This window comes from Salvelinus fontinalis, chromosome 4, assembly GCF_029448725.1.
Source record: "Salvelinus fontinalis isolate EN_2023a chromosome 4, ASM2944872v1, whole genome shotgun sequence".
Lineage (NCBI taxonomy): Eukaryota > Metazoa > Chordata > Actinopteri > Salmoniformes > Salmonidae > Salvelinus > Salvelinus fontinalis.
This window is the reverse complement of record NC_074668.1, coordinates 32,190,404-32,208,859: the sequence shown is the minus strand read 5'-3', so window position 1 is coordinate 32,208,859 and position 18,456 is coordinate 32,190,404. Positions and strand designations below refer to the sequence as shown.

General features: G+C 42.3%; 1 long non-coding RNA gene across 1 annotated transcript in view; it reads right to left on the bottom strand.

Annotated features, from left to right (window-relative positions):
• LOC129853550 (uncharacterized) overlaps nt 1-14,053 on the bottom strand; it is a 24,257-nt gene extending 10,204 nt beyond the window's left edge. The window contains exon 1 of the long non-coding RNA XR_008759139.1: nt 13,857-14,053. This is a non-coding gene — a long non-coding RNA (uncharacterized LOC129853550). The remainder of the gene's footprint in view (nt 1-13,856) is intronic.
• Nucleotides 14,054-18,456: the final 4,403 nt, after the last annotated feature.

Below are 18,456 nucleotides of genomic sequence, written 5' to 3'. Positions count from 1 at the left end.
GCTTGGAGGGGACTATGGTGTTGAACGCTGACCTGTAGTAAATGAACAGCATTCTCACATAGGTATTCATCCCTCTTATCTAGGTGGATGGGGGCAGTGTGGAGTGCAATTGAGATTGCATCGTCTATGGATCTGTTGGGACGGTATGCAAATTGGAATGGGTCTAGGGTTTCTGCGATGATGGGAGTTGATGTGTGCCATAACCAGCCTTTCAAAGCACGATTACAGATGTGTGCTACAGGGCGGTAGTCATTGTGGCAGGTAAACTTAAAGTTCTTGTAAACAGGAATGATGGTGGTCAGCTTGAGATGTGGGAATTACTGACTGGGACAAGGAGAGGTTGAAAATGACTGTGAATATACCTGCCAGCTGTTCTCCGCATGCTCTGAGAACACACCCTGGAACATCACCTGGCCTCGCGGCCTTAAGCGTGTTTACCTATTTAAAAACCTTACGACAGCCTCGGAGTAGCGACATCAACCAGTCCCCTGGGTCAGCGGGGGCCCTCGTTCCCGGCAGTGTTATTTTTTGTCAAAGAGTGCATAAAATACATTGAGTTCGTCTGGTAGAGGCATCGTTGGCAGATCACAGCTGGGTCTTCCTTTGTAATCCGTAATGGACTGTAGCACCTTCTTAATGCATCGAAGCCTATGTAATAGGATACCACCTTGTTCCTATATTGCCCTTTTGCTTGTTTGATGGCTCTGCGGAGGTCGTAGCGGGACTTCATGCACTTGTTTGTGTCTTCAGCCGTAGCCTCCGGGTTGGCTGCGATTGCCCTGTGTGCGGGAGCCCTGTTCTTTAGCTTAGCGCCAACCTCTGTGTTAATCCAGGGCTTTTGATTGGGGAAGGAGCGAACCTTCACTTTGGGTCAACGTCGTGATGCATTTCCTAATGAAGCCGGTGACGGAGGTGGTTAGCTTGACGGAGGTGGTTAGCTCTGCTATTGGCAGAGTCCTGGGACATATTCCAGTCAGCGCAAGCAAAGCAGTTTTGTAGCATAGCATCGGAAACAGAGGACCATTTCTCAACGGAGCGCATCAAGGGTACTTCCTGTTTGAGCTTCTGCTTGTGACATCTTATGATAGTTTTGATAGGTAACAACTTATTTTATTAATGCCACCCGTCTTTTATCTGCCTGAATCCAACTTTCTAAACCATGTCTTGCTACATAAGTTGTTACTTAAAATCACCAGAGTGATGGAGAATCCATGAGAAAGAAAACACAATTTTTATTGCCACCAAACATGGCTGTAGGTTGACATTGACGTGACACTAATAACATCCAAGGAATATGATGGACGGTTGCCGTTGACAGGCACAGTGAGACAAGAGCTGCGTCAAAAGAAAGGTGTGTAAACTAATGAGATGGAAAGATGAGGGTGCGAGGCAGGGCCGTGTTGTGTAACCAGGGAACACCACTGATGTGTGTGTGGCAGTTCCCTTTGATAACAGCTCAATCAGAAAACCCAACACAGCCAAGAGAGGCAACAGGAAAATGGGCTTAATCCGAATTACAACAGAAAGGATGCTTTCTCTGACAGGAGGGAGTATTAAGTCCCTATCAAACTAACCCTGGTAAAGCGCTGGGAAAAATATGCTCTTTGATTCCCCTTTTGACTCCTAGAGATAAGCAGTGTTGTAACAACATGGATGCATCCCATTCATAAATCACTGACTCATATCAGATCAAGTTCTACAGTCAAAATAGCTGATTCAGGAGGAAAAGTTTCACATGTCATACTTTTGGTGAGCCAACGCCATCATGGAAAACTACGTTTCGTCACCCACTGAAATTCCTGAGGTCCACGGGGTGAATCATCTTACTACCCATGCAACGCATCACTAGAACACTATGGCAGTAACTGGGCCTAGCCTACCTATCTGAGCAGTGATCACATAAGACTTGGCAAGGACTGTACGATATGTCAACTGTTTGTTAATCACGCAGTAACTTTCCAAGAAAGAAGGTAAGATCATAAACGTGGCAAAGACTGCTAGAATTCATGCAAAACACCACGACTCTATATCTTTGGCCCAATACAAAAGATCTTGGCCCAGCAGAACATACAATCGAGCCCCACAGTCACAAAGTATACAGTGCATTCGGAAAGTATTCAGACCCCTTTACTTTTTCCACATTTTGTTACGTTACAGCCTCTAAAATTGATTAAATAAAGAATCCTCATCAATCTACACACAATATCCCACAATGCGAAAACAAAGCGAACAGGTTTTAATAGAGTACCAGTCCAAAGATTGGACACACCTACTCATTCAAGAGTTTTTCTATTATTTTACTATTTTATACATTGTAAAATAATAGTGAAGACATCAAAACTTTGAAATAACACATATGGAATGATGTAGTAACTAAAAAAGTGTAAAACAAAACAAATTATATTTGAGATTCTTGAAAGCAGCCACCCTTTGCCTTGATGACAGCTTTGCACACTCTTGGCATTCTCTCAACCAGCATCATGAGGTGGAATTTCTTTCCTTCTCAATGCATTTGAGCCAATCAGTTGTGTTGTGACAAGGTAGGAGTGGTATACAGACGATAGCCCTATTTGGTAAAAGACCAAGTCCATATTATGGCAAGAACAGCTCAAATAAGCATAGAGAAACGACAGTCCATCTTTAATTTAAGACATGAAGGTCAGTCAATCTGGAAAACTATAAAGAACTTTAAAAGATCCTTCAAGTGCAGTCGCAAAAACCATCAAGCGCTATGATGAAACTAGCTCTCATGAGGACCGCCACGGGAAAGGAAGACCAAGAGTTACCTCTTGTGCAGAGGAAAAGTTCATTAGAGTTACCAGCCTCAAATTGCAGCCCAAATAAATGCTTCACATTGTTCAAGTAACAGACACATCTCAACAACTGTTCAGAGGAGACTGCGTGAATCAGGCCTTCATGGTCGAATTGCTGCAAAGAAACCACTACTAAAGGACACCAATAAGAAGACTTGCTTGGGCCAAGAAACACAAGCAATGGACATTAGACCGGTGGAAATCTGTCCTTTGGGCTGATGAGTCCAAATATGAGTTTTTTGGTTCCAAACGACGTGTCTTTGTGAGACACAGAGTAGTTGAACAAATGATCTCCGCATGTGTGGATGCACGGAGGAGGTGGTGTGATGGTGTGGGGGTGTTTTGCTGGTGACACTGTCAGTGATTTAATTAAAACACTTAACCAGTATGGCTACCACAGCATTCTGCAGTGACACGCCATCCCATCTGGTTTGCGCTTAGTGGGACTATCATTTGTTTTTCAACAGGACAATGACCCAACACACCTCCAGGCTGTGTAAGGGCTATTTGACCAATAAGGAGAGTGATGGAGTGCTGCATCAGATGACCTGGCCTCCACAATCACTCAACCTCAACCCAATTGAGATGGTTTGGGATGAGTTGGACCGCAGAGTGAAGGAAAAGCAGCCAACAAGTGCTCAACATATGTGGGAACTCCTTCAAAACTGTTGGAAAAGCATTCCCGATGAAGCTGGTTAAGAGAATACCAAGGGTGTGCAAAGCTGTCATCAAGGTTGGCTACTTTGAAGAATCTAAAATACTAAATATATTGATTGTGTCACGATCGTCGTCAGGGTGGAAATGACAGGACCAAGGTGCAGCGTAGGTGAGTGTACATTTCTTTTAATGTTATAAATGTCGCCAACAAAACAAGAAATACCAAAAACGAACGTGAAGCTGACTAGGGCTATGCAGGCCACTAACACAGACAACTACCCACAACTACCAAAATGAAAAAAGGCTGCCTAAGTATGATTCCAAATCAGACACGATAGACAGCTGTCCCTGATTGAGAACCATACCCAGCCAAAACATAGAAACAAACAACATAGAATGCCCACCCAAAATCACACCCTGACCTAACCAAATAGAGAAATAAAACGTCTCTCTATGGTCAGGGCGTGACAGATTGACACTTTTTTGATTACTACATGATTCCATATGTGTTATTTCAATAGTTGCTGTCTTCACTACAATGTAGAAAATAGTAAGAAATAAACAAAACCCTTGAATGAGTAGGTGGGTCCAAACTTTTGACTGGTACTGTACATTTTTGCAAATGTATTAAAAAAATTAAAAAATTAAATAAAATAGAGAAATACCTTATTTACATAAGGATTCAGACCCTTTGCTATGATACTTGAAATTGAGCTCAGGTGCATCCTGTTTCCATTGATCATCCTTGAGATGTTTCTACAACTTGATTGGAGTCCACCTGTGGTAAATTCAATTGATTGGACGTGATTTGGAAAGGCACACACCTGTCTATATAAGGTCCCACAGTTGACAGTGCATGTCAGAGCAAAAAAACAAGACATGAGGTTGAAGGAATTGTCTGTAGAACTCTGAGACAGGATTGTGTCGAGGCACAGATCTGGGGAAGGATACCAAAAAATGTCTGCAGCATTGAAGGTCCCCAAGAACACAGTGGCCTCCATCATTCTTAAATGGAAGAAGTTTGGAACCACCAAGACTCTTCCTAGAGTTGGCCACCCGGCCAAACTGAGCAATCGGGGAGAAGGGCCTTGGTCAGGGAGGCGACCAAGAACCAGATGGTCACTCTGACAGAGCTCCAGAGTTCCTCTGTGGAGATGGGAGAACCTTCCAGAAAGCCAACCATCTCTGCAGCACTCCACCAATCAGACATTTATGGTAGAGTGACCAGATGGAAGCCACTCCTCAGTAAAAAGGCACATGACAGCCCGCTTGGAGTTTGCCAAAGGGCACCTAAAGGACTCTCAGACCATGAGAAACAAGATTCTCTGGTCTGATGAAACCAAAATTTAACTATTTGGCCTGAATGCCAAGCTTCATGTCTAGAGGAAACCTGGCACCAAACCTACAGTGAAGCATGGTGGTGGAAACATCATGCTGTGGGGATGTTCTTCCCTAGGTCGTGACTGGGTCGAGGGAAAGATGAACGGAGCAAAGTACAGAGAGATCCTTGATGAAAACCTGCTCCAGAGCGCACCTCAGACTGGGGCAAGGGATCACCTTCCAACAGGACAACAACCCTAAGCACACAGCCAAGACAACGCAGAAGTGGCTTCGGGACTAATCTCTGAATGTCCTTGAATGGCCCAGCCAGAGCCCGGACTTGAACCCGATCAGACATCCCTGGAAAGACCTGAAAATAGCTGTGCAGCGACTCTCCCCATCCAACCTGACAGAGCTTGAAAGGATCTGCAAAGATGAATGGGAGAAACTCCCCAAATACAGGTGTGCCAAGCTTGTAGCATCATACCCAAGAAGACTTTTTTATTTTTAATACATTCACAAAAATGTCTGTTTTTGCTTTGTCATTATTGGGTATTGGGTTTAGATTGAGGAAAATAAAATTATTTAATCCATTTTATAATAAGGCTGTAACGTAACAAAATGTGGAATAAATCAAGGGGTCTGAATACTTTTGAATGCACTGTACTTAGCTAACAGCCTGTGGACACTGCCTTATTTGCTCAAATCCCAAAGCGATCCAAAGAGAATGGTAGGCTAGAGGGGTAGAGGAAGGAGGATGGTCTATGCTGTGGGAATTGTTTGTTATGTTTCTTCACACACAGTGGCATTTCAGTAGAGGCCTGTACATTTAGAAACTTTGGTTAGTCTGTAAGCCCTGATCCCATGACCTACTCAAAGAAGGGCAGGAAAGACAGAGTGCACAGAGCATGTTACATTAGGTAAATAAAGAGCACAACTTTCTCTTCTGTGGACAGACTTACAACTTAAGCTGTTAGTCAAAGTGAACACTACACAGGTGTTACTGTGAACCAAGCACAATTGCACTAAATTGTACTCAAACTACAATAGGTTAGATGTCTTGTTCATCGACTGTATGGATAAGTATGGATAATTCCATAGGCTAAATTGTTATACTGCATTGTTGGTTAAGGGCTTGTAAGTAAGCATTTCACGGTAATACTTACTTTCACCTGTTGTATTCGGCACATGTGACAAATAAAATTTGATTTGAAATATCAGGTAAAAAATTATTATGCTTTGCAGTTTTGGACAAGCTCCAAAGCTGACAATTTTTGACAAGGAGCACGTGTGCACCTACGTTGAAAAATGTAGGCGCACACAAAGAAACTTAGGAGCACAATGCCAAATATTTTAGGTAATAACACTGGAATCCTTATTTTTCTAGGCGCAGTGATGTTCCTAAATACAAATTCCAGGTCGCACAGCAAAATATTTAAGCACATATGTGAGTAAAATTGTCTCACTGTAGAACCTTACTTAGCCTATAGGACAATATCCTTGATATAGCCTGGACCTATTCTGAATTATGTTAAAAGTAAAAGCATTATTATAATATATTAGGCTATATTGTATGGTGTTGTTGTTTAAGGCAGGGCAATTCCATGCCAGCGTAGACTGAAAGATTTTTGGTATCTCAGATTGTTCTGGCACTTCTCACATAGTAACTTCATTGGGAGGAAAGACGCTCGAGATGCTTTTTACTTGTATGACAAACAATATTTTTGAAAATCATGATGAAAGTGCCCATTTTAGACCTAGTATACATTCCTCCTGTATGATCTGTGAACCGTACAGATCATGATACAGACAACATCTTGGTGTCATTATACTCCTTATAGTGTTCTCAAATTATAGTGTTCTCAAATATACATAGAAATTGACATTATAGGTAATTAACCAATCACAGTCCTCCTTTAGGATTGCACATTCATAAAATAGCCAGCAGAGGGAGCTCTGTTTGAATCTATTTTCCCATTCACTGTGTTGGTGGTGCTCATAAAATGTAAAAATAGTAATAAAACGAATATATCTTGATGAAATAAGTATTCAACCACCTGAACCAATACACGTTAGAATCACCTTTGGCAGCAATTACAGCTGTGAGTCTTTCTGGGTAAGTCACAAGGAGCTTACCACACCTGGATAGTACAACATTTGCCCATTATTATTTTCTAAATTCTTCAATCTCTGTCAAATTGGTTGTTGTTCATTGTAAGACAACCACTTTCAGGTCTTGCCTTAGATTTAAGCAGATTTAAGTCAAAATTGTAACTCAGCCACTCGGGAACATACCCTGTCTTCTTGGTAAGCAACTCCAGTGTAGATTTGGCCTTTTAGGTTTTTGTCCTGCTGAAAAAAAAGTGCATTGCTTTGCCACATTTTTTGCAGAAAGTATTTTTTGATTGTATTAGGATCCCCATTAGCCGATGCCAATTGATGATAGTTAGTCTTACTGGTGTCAGACACGTAACAAAAAAAATGCATTACAAAAAATACTTTACAATTTACATACAGTACCTACTCATTCAAGGGTTTTTTCTTTATTTTTTACTATTTTCTACATTATAGAATAATAGTGAAGACATCAAAACTATGAAATAACACATATGGAATCATGTAGTAACCAAAAAAGTGTTAAACAAATCAAAAGTATTTTATATTTCAGATTCTTCAAATTAGCAACCCTTTGCCTTGATGACAGCTTTGCACATTCTTGGCATTATCTCAACCAGTTTCATGAGGTAGTCACCTGGAATGCATTTCAAATAACAGGTGTGCCTCGTTAAAAGTATATTCGTGGAATTTCTTTCCTTCTTAATGCGTTTGAGCCAATCAGTTGCGTTGTGGCATGGTAGGGTTGGTATACAGAAGACAGCCATATTAGGCAAAATACCAAGTTCATATTATGGCAAGAACAGCTCAAAAAGCAAAGAGAAGCGACAGTCCAGCATTACTTTAAGGTCAGTTAATGCAGAAAAGTTCAATCGCAAAAACCTTCAAGCGCTATGATGAAACTGGCTCTCATAAGGACCGTCACAGGAAAGGATGACCCAGAGTTACCTCTGGTGCAGAGGAAAAGTTAATTAGAGTTACCAGCCCCTCAGATTGCATCCCAAAAAAACACTTCACAGAGTTCAAGTAACAGACAAATCTCAACATAATCTGTTCAGAGGAGACTGTGTGAATCAGGCCTTCATGGTCAAATTGCTTCAATGAAACCACTGCTAAAGGACACCAATAAGAAGAAACTGAAAGTATTTCCTATTTTGTTGCTTTACAACCTGGAATTAAAGTGGATTTTTGGGGGGTTTGTATCATTTGATTTACACAACTTGCCTACCACTTTGAAAATGCAAAAAACTTTTTGGGGTGAAAGAAACAAGAGATAACAATTCACCCCCCCCCCCCCCCCCCCCCCCCCCCAGAGTCAATACTTTGTAGAGCCACCTTTTGCAGCAATTACAGCTGCAAGTCTCTTGGTGTATGTCTCTATAAGCTTGGCACATCTAGCCACTGGGATTTTTGCAAAACTGCTCCAGTTCCTTCAAGTTGGATGGGTTCCGCTGGTGTACAGCATCTTTAAGTCATACCACAGATTCTCAATTGGATTGAGGTCTGGCCTTTGACTAGGCCATTCCAAGACATTTAAATGTTTCCCCTAAAACCACTCGAGTGTTGCTTTAGCAATACGCTTAGGGTCATTGTCCTGCTGGAAGGTGAACCTCCATCCCAGTCTCAAATCTCTAGAAGACTGAAACGGGTTTCCCTCAAGAATTTCCCTGTATTTAGCGCCATCCATCATTCCTTCAATTCTGGCCAGTTTCCCAGTCCCTGGCGATGAAAAACATCCCCACAGCATGATGTTGCAACCACCATGCTTCACTGTGGAGATGGGTGTTCTTGGGGTGATGGGAGGCATTGGGTTTGCGCGAGACATAGCGTTTTCCTTGATGGCCAAAAAGCTAAATTTTAGTCTCATCTGACCAGAGTACCTTCTTCCATATGGTTGGGTAGTTTCCCACATGCATTTTGGCGGACACCAAACGTGTTTGCTTATTTTTTTCTTTAAGCAATGGCTTTTTTCTGGACACTCTTCCGTAAAGCCCAGCTCTGTGGAGTGTACGGCTTAAAGTGGTCCTATGGACAGATACTCCAATCTCCGCTGTGGAGCTTTGCAGCTCCTTCAGGGTTATCTTTGGTCTCTTTGTTGCCTCTCTGATTAATGCCCCCCTTGCCTGGTCTGTGAGTTTTGGTGGGCGGCCCTCTCTTGGCAGGTTGTTTGTGTTGCCATATTCTTTCCATTTTTTAATAATGGATTTAATAGTGCTCTGTGGGATGTTCAAAGTTTCTGATATTTTTTTATAACCCAACCCTGATCTGTACTTCTCCACAACTTTGTCCCTGACCTGTTTGGAGAGATCCTTGGTCTTCATGGTGCCCCTTGCTTAGTGGTGTTGCAGACTCTGGGGCCTTTCAGAACAGGTGTATATATACTGAGATCATGTGACACTTAAGACTTTATTTAACTAATTATGCGACTCCTGAAGGCAATTAGTTGCACCAGATCTTATTAGGGGCTTCATAGCAAAGGGGGTGAATACATATGCACTAACCACTTTTCCGTTTAAAACGTTTTTGGGGAATTTTTTTAAACAAGTTATCTTTTTCATTTCACTTCACCAATTTGGACTATTTCGTGTATGTCCATTACATGAAATCCCCCCAAAAATCTATTTATATTACAGGTTGTAATGCAACAAAATAGGAAAAATGCCAAGGGGGATGAATACTTTTGCAAGGCACTGTAGTGTGCATCTATCAGGTACACATACACACAACAATAGGAGAGGTGTTGCTTTATTCGTTTTTTTTAAACCAGGTTTGCTGTTCACTTGCGCTATCCTTTTTGAAATGGGAGTTCCATGCAATCATGGCTTTGAAAAATACTGTACATTTCCTTGAATTTGTTCTGGACCTGGGGAATGTGATAAGACCCCTGGTGGCATGTCTGGTGGGGTAAGTGTGTTTGTCAATGCTGTGTGTGTAAGCTGACTATGCAAACAATTTGGAATCTCCAACACATTAAACGTTTCTTATAAAAACAAGAAGTGATTCAGTCAGTCTTTCCTCAACTCTTAGCCAAGAGAGACTAGCATGCATAGTATTGATATTAGCCCTCTGACTACAATAAAGAGCAAAGTGTGGTGCTCTGTTCTGGGCCAGCTGCAGCTTAACTAGGTCTTTCTTTGCAGCACTTGACCATATGACTGGACACAAATCAAGATAAGACTAGAGCATGCAGGACTTTAGTTCCGTGTTACAAACTGGATTCATCTTTTGGAGTATTTGTATTCTGTACAGGCTTCCTTTTCACTCTGTCAATTAGGTTGGTATTGTGGAATAATTACAATGTTGTTGATCATTCCTCTTGTCTCCTATCACAGCCATTAAACTCTGTTTTAAAGTCAACATTGCCCTCATGGTGAAATCCCTGAGGTTTCAATCCTCTCTGGCAACTGAGTTAGGAAGGACACCTGTATCTTTAGTGATTGGGTGTATTGATACACCATTAAAATGTGTAATTAATAACTTCACCATACTCAGAGGGATATTCCATGTCTGCTTATTTTTACCCATCTACCGATAGGTGCCCTTCTTCGCGAGGCATTGGAAAACCTTCTTGGTCTTTGTGGTTGAAACTTTGTTGGAAATTCACTGCCTAACTGAGGGCCCATACAGATAATTGTATTTGTGGGCTACAGAGATGAGGTACCTATTCAAACACTATTATTGCACACAGTGTGAGAACATGCAACTTATTACGTGACTTGTTAAGCAAATATTTACTCCTGAAATTATTTAGGCTTGTCATAATAGGGTTGAATACTTGCCACAAGACATTTCAGCCTTTCATTTTTTATAAAATAGGTAAAAACATAATTCCACTTTTGACATTATGGGGTATTGTGTGTAGGCCGGTGACAATTTTTTTTAAAACGTAGTCCATTTTAAATTCAGTCTAACGCAACAAAATGTGGAAAAAGTCAAGGGGTGTGAATACTTTCTGAAGGCACCATAATTAGCAGCGAGCCCATTCTGGAAAATGTACTTATAGAGTATATTGTTCCAAACAATAGCCTGTCTTACAATTAACAAAATTAAAAAGTGTACTTTTAATATATTAATAAGATTTTTTTATTTCAGAATCAAGACTTGCTCCATATTTTAGAGCACACTATAAGGAATATAATGACACCAAGATGTCTGTACGATTTACATGTACAGTTCACAGATCTCTACCTTTTTTTCTTGTAAAAATGTAGCTAATGAGAGCAAGGCATAAACCCTAATTTGCCCTGAGTTCAACACAACAATATGGCTGTTGGTGTAGGCCTAATTAATGTAGGTAAGGCCCACTGTTTTAGCTGTCAGCAAACTGCGGTGCCCGGTTTTACATTCCCTAAAACATAGTGACTCATGTTAAAACCAACAGTTTAACACCCCTGCTCTCCCCCTTGACCAAACCTTCAGAACTAAGCTGTTTCCTTATGGACGTCACTCTACTCTAGTCTAGACGTATGCATGCCCAGAGAAACAACCGTCTTATTTACCAGCACAGCCATTAGCTCTGCATGATAAAAATACAGAAATTATGCTGCTACAGGAAGAACCAATGACTACGTTGGAACTATAAATGTGTGCGCCATTGGCAAGGGGATAACATATCACTTCAATTGGGGCAATTGCCTGGAGTACAGAGGGCTGGTTGAGGATATTAGGAGTGCAATTGTTCGGATGACCCCTGAGTCAAATCTCTCACGTCACAGAAGCAAGAGTGAGGGCCTGACTGGAATGCGTTGGTCAGCATAGTTGATAAAGGGCTCTTTCACTGGACATGCACCACACATTTGACCTTGTGCTTGGCTGTGCGTAGAGGCCTGCACGGGCAGGAATTTTAAGCCTGAGCCCTACCCATGCCAGCAACGATTAAGCCCTACCTTACACAGGCCCGATTGCTCCTGCAAAATTTAAGGCACCCCACATTTGACCCTGTGCTTGGCTGTGCGTAGAGCCCTGCACAGGCATAAATTTTAAGCCCAAACCCTACCCATGCCCGTGACCATCAGGTCCTACTCCACCAGGCCCAATTGTTTCTGCCAAATTTAAGGCCCGGACCAAAGGCCAAAATAACTTCAATCATTAGTATCCATTAGCTACTGATCTCTGTCTGTCTGTCCCCCTCCCTGCAGTGCCCACACAGCATGCACTCTGCTGCTAGTCTGTCACCCTCAGTCGGGCTATAAAATAACAGGATGCGTCCGGTTTTCAGGATGCGACTTCTGCTTTTGGACATTAACAAGGTGACACTCAATCTTAACTCCTCCACAACATTTACTGGATTGGTTGAACTGTGCAGAAGAGAACCTTCATTTGCAGTTTGTTTTTCTCTCATCCGGACCAGAAAGAGACACTGCTCAAGTGTTTCTTTAACGCCTGCTACGTTACATGCTGACCAGACCGGACACGTCGCGTGCGCGAGCGTCGCAAAATAAATTTTGAAATCCATGTTATTCAATCATTGCACCCACACTGCTCGAATCTGCAACGCCAAGGGCTAAAATAGAACTCATTCTTATTTCTGACGCAGATCGCGGTGCAAGTCCTGCCTCTCCCATCTCCTCATTGGTTTATAAAAGCAGGTACCCACGTGCCATCTCCTCATTGATTATATCCACGTAGGTGATTGAAAGACTAACTGTTTTGTCGGTAGTCATGGTAATACAATGAAAGTTTAGATGCAATCACCATATAAATTAAACGATGAAAAAGCCTGGAAGGGGGAGAGATAACTAGAAACGATTTGGTTGGCCGTTTTATGTGTGGATTAATTGTGGATTAAAATAACAACTCAATGTTTATATCCCAGGACAAATTAGCTAGCAACAGCAAGCTAGCTAAATAGGACAAATTAACTTTAGCTAGCAAGTGCAAGCTAACTAGCTAAATTGCCATACATGTTTAATGCTTTTCGACCTGTCCCCAAATTATGTAGGGGGACAAAATACATGTATGCACGATAGCGCACGCGCGCAGCCGGTTTGGGTTCCGTGTTAGGTTAATAGTCGGCCTGTGCGAGTATCCAGAGCAATGGCTCCGCCTCGGGCTGCTCAAAGACGAGACAAGTTTTTGTCACTCTAAACTCAGGAACATTATTTTCTGTGAAATAATCTGTCCTGTCGACTCGGACAATGTTCTGGTCGTATATTTGACGTGGTTGAAGCACGTCTGCCACCATGTTATGATCTTAGTAAGTTAAGACCGTAGGCTACCCTACTGCGCAGCAGAGCATGAGCAAATGGCTCAGCTGAAAAATGCTTGATCAATTTAGTGATACACGAGCCCTGACCATACCCTAGTAACGTTAATTGATGAAAAAAAACAGGCCCAAACCCAATAAAGGTGTGTAGTAATTGAACCTCCCAGGACGAGCGTCGTGACTCTTAACAAAACTCGATCAGCTTCTATGAATGGGTTATCGCCTACCTAAGCAGGTAACGTTAGTTAGCTAAAATTGACAACCTGACTAGTTAACTAAGAATTTAACTCCACTACAACGTAACATTGAAGTTAAATCCTAAGGTTAGTGCCAGGTAAGTATTAGCTCTCTTTGCTAGACAGTTGGTTAGTTAGCTAGCAAGCCAACACGTCATAAGTTGTTGTTTATGGTCACTATGCTAACGTTAGCTGGCGAGCTAGGGTGCTAACTATCTAGCCAATGTAAAACAGCTCACAAGCTACGCTCGGGATGCTAGCCTTTTAAAGTTAGTTGACGAGTTTGCAAGGCAAATGACACCATACTGTAAACTATAATTGTTAACACACTACATGTGTATAATATTTCTAAATAGCTTGGCCAGTTCTAGACACCGTTAACTTACTGAAAGCTAAGCCAATGGCTAGCTGTTAAGTTAGCTAGCTAACCCCACAATTTCACTAGTCGAGTCAAACCGTTAGCTTGTTGAAGACGATTAATTTGTCTAGCTGTCTTATCAAAATACATACCAGTTCATTTTGTCAATTTCTCATCCAGTTTCAATGGGCAGCTTTTCTCTCTTCAGAAAACTTCATCCCATTTCACATAAAATACTTGCTAGCTAGATAAAGTAACCAGAAAGTGGCTACAGTAGTAGCACAGATAGATGAGAACATATTTGGTAGTAGTTTTGGGGGGGGTTAAACTACGGAAAGCAGAAAGGCCTGCACGGCGTACTTGGTTAGTGAGAGGGAGACTAGGTGTGGATCCAACTATTTATGTGGGCTTGTCTGTTCAGCAATGTCATTTTTGGAGTTTGAAATTTAATATTATAGCTTAGAAAATGATGTTACTGACAGATGAGCTCGCATCAAGGAAAGATCAGAAATAAAAGAGATCCTGGACTTTCAGGATTTCATCTTGATCTCTCTTGATTTCAGCCCAGAGGTCGAAGCATGGAGATAGTATGGATGGAGTAGGATGCCATGCCATTAAGTGTGTAGGCAGATCACATTTCTAACTATATGCTATTTCATAACATAATAGACCTGTTGATAGGCATAACATAATGTTTGCGAACTATTCCTCTAATAAATCAAATATAATTTGAGAAGTCTGTATAGGCATCAGGCTGGGGAACACACCATCCACGTCGTTCATTATTTTCCATAGAACACATACTGTAACCCCTCATTGATTATCCCTTACATACTTATATACAGTACCAGTCAAAAGTTTGGACACACCTACTCATTCAAGGGTTTTTCTTTATTTGTACTATTTTCTATATTGTCAAATAAAATAAAATTGTATTAGTCACGTGTGCCAAATAGAACAAGTGTAGACCTTACAGTGAAATGCTTACTTGTGAGCCCCTAACCAACAATGCAGTTTAAAAATAATATATAAAAACATATGAATAAGAAATAAAAGTAACAAGTAAATAAGGAGCAGCAGTAAAATAACAATAGCGGGACTATATACAGGGGGGTACCGGTACAGAGTCAATGTGCGGGGGCACCGGTTAGTCAAGGTAATTGAGGTAATATGTACATTTAGGTAGAGTTGTTAAAGTGACTATGCATAGATGATAACAACAGAGCGTAGTAGCGGTGTAAAAAGGGTGGGCAATGCAAATAGTCTGGGTAGCCATTTGATTAGATGTTCGGGAGTCTTATGGCTTGGGGGTAGAAGCTGTTTAGAAGCCTTTTGGACCTAGACTTGGCGCTCTGGTAGCAGAGAGAACAGTCTATGACTAGGGTGGCTGGAGTCTTTGACAATTTTTAGGACCTTTCTCTGACACCGCCTGGTATAGAGGTCCTGGATGGCAGGAAGCTTTGCCCCAGTGATGTACTGGGCCGTACGCACTACCCTCTGTAGTGTCTTGCGATCGGAGGCCGAGCAGTTGCTATACCAGGCAGTGACGCAACCAGTCAGGATGCTCTCGATGGTGCAGCTGTAGAGCATGTTGAGGATCTCAGGACACATGCCAAATCTTTTCAGTCTCTTGAGGGGGAAGAAGTTTTGTCGTGCCAGCTTCATGACTGTCTTGGACCATGATAGTTTGTTGGTGATGTGGACACCAAGGAATTTGAAGCTCTTAACCTGCTCCACTACAGCCCTGTCCTGTAGTCCACAATCATCTCCTTTGTCTTGATCACATTGAGGGAGATGTTGTCCTGGCACCACACGGCCAGGTCTCTGACCTCCTCCCTATAGGCTGTCTTGTCGGTGATCAGGCCTACCACTGTTGTGTCATCGGCAAAGTTAATGATGGTGTTGGAGTCATGCCTGGCCGTGCAGTCATGAGTGAACAGGGTGTACAGGAGGGGCCCCTGTTTTGAGGATCAGCGTGGCGGATGTGTTGTTACCTACCCTTACCACCTGGGGGCGGCCTGTCAGGAAGTCCAGGATCCAGTTGCAGAGGGAGGTGTTTAGTCCCAAGATCCTTAGCTTATTGATGAGCTTTGAGGGCACTATGGTGTTAAACACTGAGCTGCAGTCAATGAATAGCATTCTCACATAGGTGTTCCTTTTATCCAGGTGGGAAAGGGAAGTGTGGAGTGCAATAGAGATTGCATCATCTGTGGATCTGTTAGAGCGGTATGCAAATTGGAGTGGGTCTAGAGTTTCTGGGATAATGGTGTTGATGTGAGCCATGACCAGCCTTTCAAAGCACTTCATGGCTACAGATTTGAGTGCTACGGGTCGGTAGTCAGTCATTTAGGCAAGTTACCTTAGTGTTCTTGGGCACAGGGACTATGGTGGTCTGCTGAAACGATGTTGGTATTACAGACTCGGATAGGGAGAGATTGAAAATGTCAGTGAAGTCACTTGTCAGTTGGTCAGCGCAAGCTCGCAGTACACGTCCTGGTAATCCGTTGGGCCCTGCGGCCTTGTGAATGTTGACCTGTTTAAAGGTCTTACTCACATCGGCTGCGGAGAGCGTGATCACACAGTCTTCCCGGAACAGCCGGTGCTCTCATGTATGTTTCAGTGTTTATTTTGCCTCGAAGCAAGTATAGAAGGAGTTTAGCTCATCTGGTAGGCTCGTGTCACTGGGCTGCTCTCGGCTGTGCTTCCCTTTGTAGTCTGTAATGGTTTGCGAGCCCTGCCACATCTGCCGAACGTCAGAGCCGGTGTCGTACGATTTGATCTTAGTCTGTATTGACACTTTTCCTGTTTGATGGTTCGGAGGTTATACCGGGATTTCTTATAAGCTTCCGGGTTAGAGTCCCGCTCCTTGAAAGTGGCAGCTCTAGCTTTTTAGCTCAGTGCGGATGTTGCCTGTAATCCATGGCTTCTGGTTGGAGTATGTACGTATAGTCACTGTGGGGACGACGTCATCGATGCACTTATTGATGAAGCCAATGACTGATGTGGTGCACTCCTCAATGCCCTCGGAGGAATCCCAGAACATATTCCTGTCTGTGCTATCAAAACAGTCCTGTAGCTTAGCATCTGCTTCATCTGACCACTTTTTTTTAATGATGGAGTTACTGGTGCTTCCTGCTTTCATTTTGGTTTGTAAGCAGGAATCAGGAGGATAGAATTATGGTCAGATTTGCCAAATGAAAGGTGAGGTAGAGCTTTGTATACGTCTCTGTGTGTGGAGTAAAGGTGGTCCAGAGTTGTTTTTACCTCTGGTTGCACATTTAACATGCTGATAGAAATTGGTAAGACTTATTTAAGTTTCTCTGCATTAAAGTCCCCAGCCACTAGGAGTGCCGCCTCTGGGTGAGCGTTTTCCTGTCTGCTTATGGCGGAATACAGCTCATTGAGTGCAGTCTTATTGCCAGCTTCAGTCTGTGGTGGTGTGTAGACAGCCACGAAAAATACAGATGAAAACTCTCTAGGTAGATAGTGTGGTCTACAGCTTATCATGAGCTACTCTACCTCAGGCGAGCAAAACCTTGACTTCCTTAGATATCGTGCACCAGCTGTTATTTACAAAAATACATAGTCCGCCGCCCCTTGTCTTACCAGACGCCGCTGTTCTATCTTGCCGATACAGCGTATAACCAGCTAGCTGTATGTTGATAATGTCTTCGTTCAGCCACGACTCCATGAAGCATAAGATATTACAGTTTTTAATGTACCGTTGGTAGTTTAATCTTCTGCGTAGGTTATCGATTTTATTTTCCAAAGATTGCATGTTTGCTAGCAGAATGGAAGGCAGTGGGAGTTTTATTAGATCGCCTACGAATTCTCAGAAGGCAGCATGCCCTCCGGACCCTTTTTCATCGCCTTCTCTTCACGCAAATGACAGGGATCTGGGCCTGTTCCCGGGAAAGCACTAAGTCATTCACGTCGGACTCGTTAAAGGGAAAAAAAGGATTCTGACAGTTTGTGGTGAGTAATCTCAGTTCTGATGTCCAGAAGTTATTTTCGGTCATAAGAGGTGGTAGCAGCAACATTATGTACAAAATACGTTTTTTAAAAATAAGTTACAAACAACGCAAAGAAATTAACAAAAAAAAACATTTTGGATAGGAACACGTAAAACGTCAGCCTTCCTCTCCGGCACCATCTTAGCGCCCGGAGAATAATAGTGAAGACATGAAATAACACATATGGAATCATGTAGTAACCAAAAAGGTGTTAAACAAATCAAAATATATTTGAGATTCTTGAAAGTAGCCACCCTTTGACTTGATGACAGCTTTGCACACTCTTGACATTATCTCAACCAGCGTCACCTGGAATGCTTTTCCAACAGTCTTGAAGTAGTTCACACATATGCTGAGCACTTGTTGGCTGCTTTTCCTTCATGAGGTAGTCACCTGGAATGCATTTCAATGAACAGGTGTGCATTGTTAAATGTTCATTTTATGGAATTTCTTTCCTTAATGCGTTTGAGCCAATCAGTTGTGTTGTGACAAGGTAGGGGTGGTATACAGAAGATAGTCCTATTTGGTAGTCCATATTATGACAAAAATAAGCAAAGAGGGTTGGTCCATCAATACTTTAAGACATGAAGGTCAGTCAATTTCAAGAACTTTGCAAGTTTATTCGCGTGTAGTTGCAAAAACCATCAAGAGCTTTGAAACTAGCTCTCATGAGGACCGCCACAGGAAAGGAAGACCCAGTGTTACCTCTGCTATAGAGGATAAGTTCATTAGTTACCTG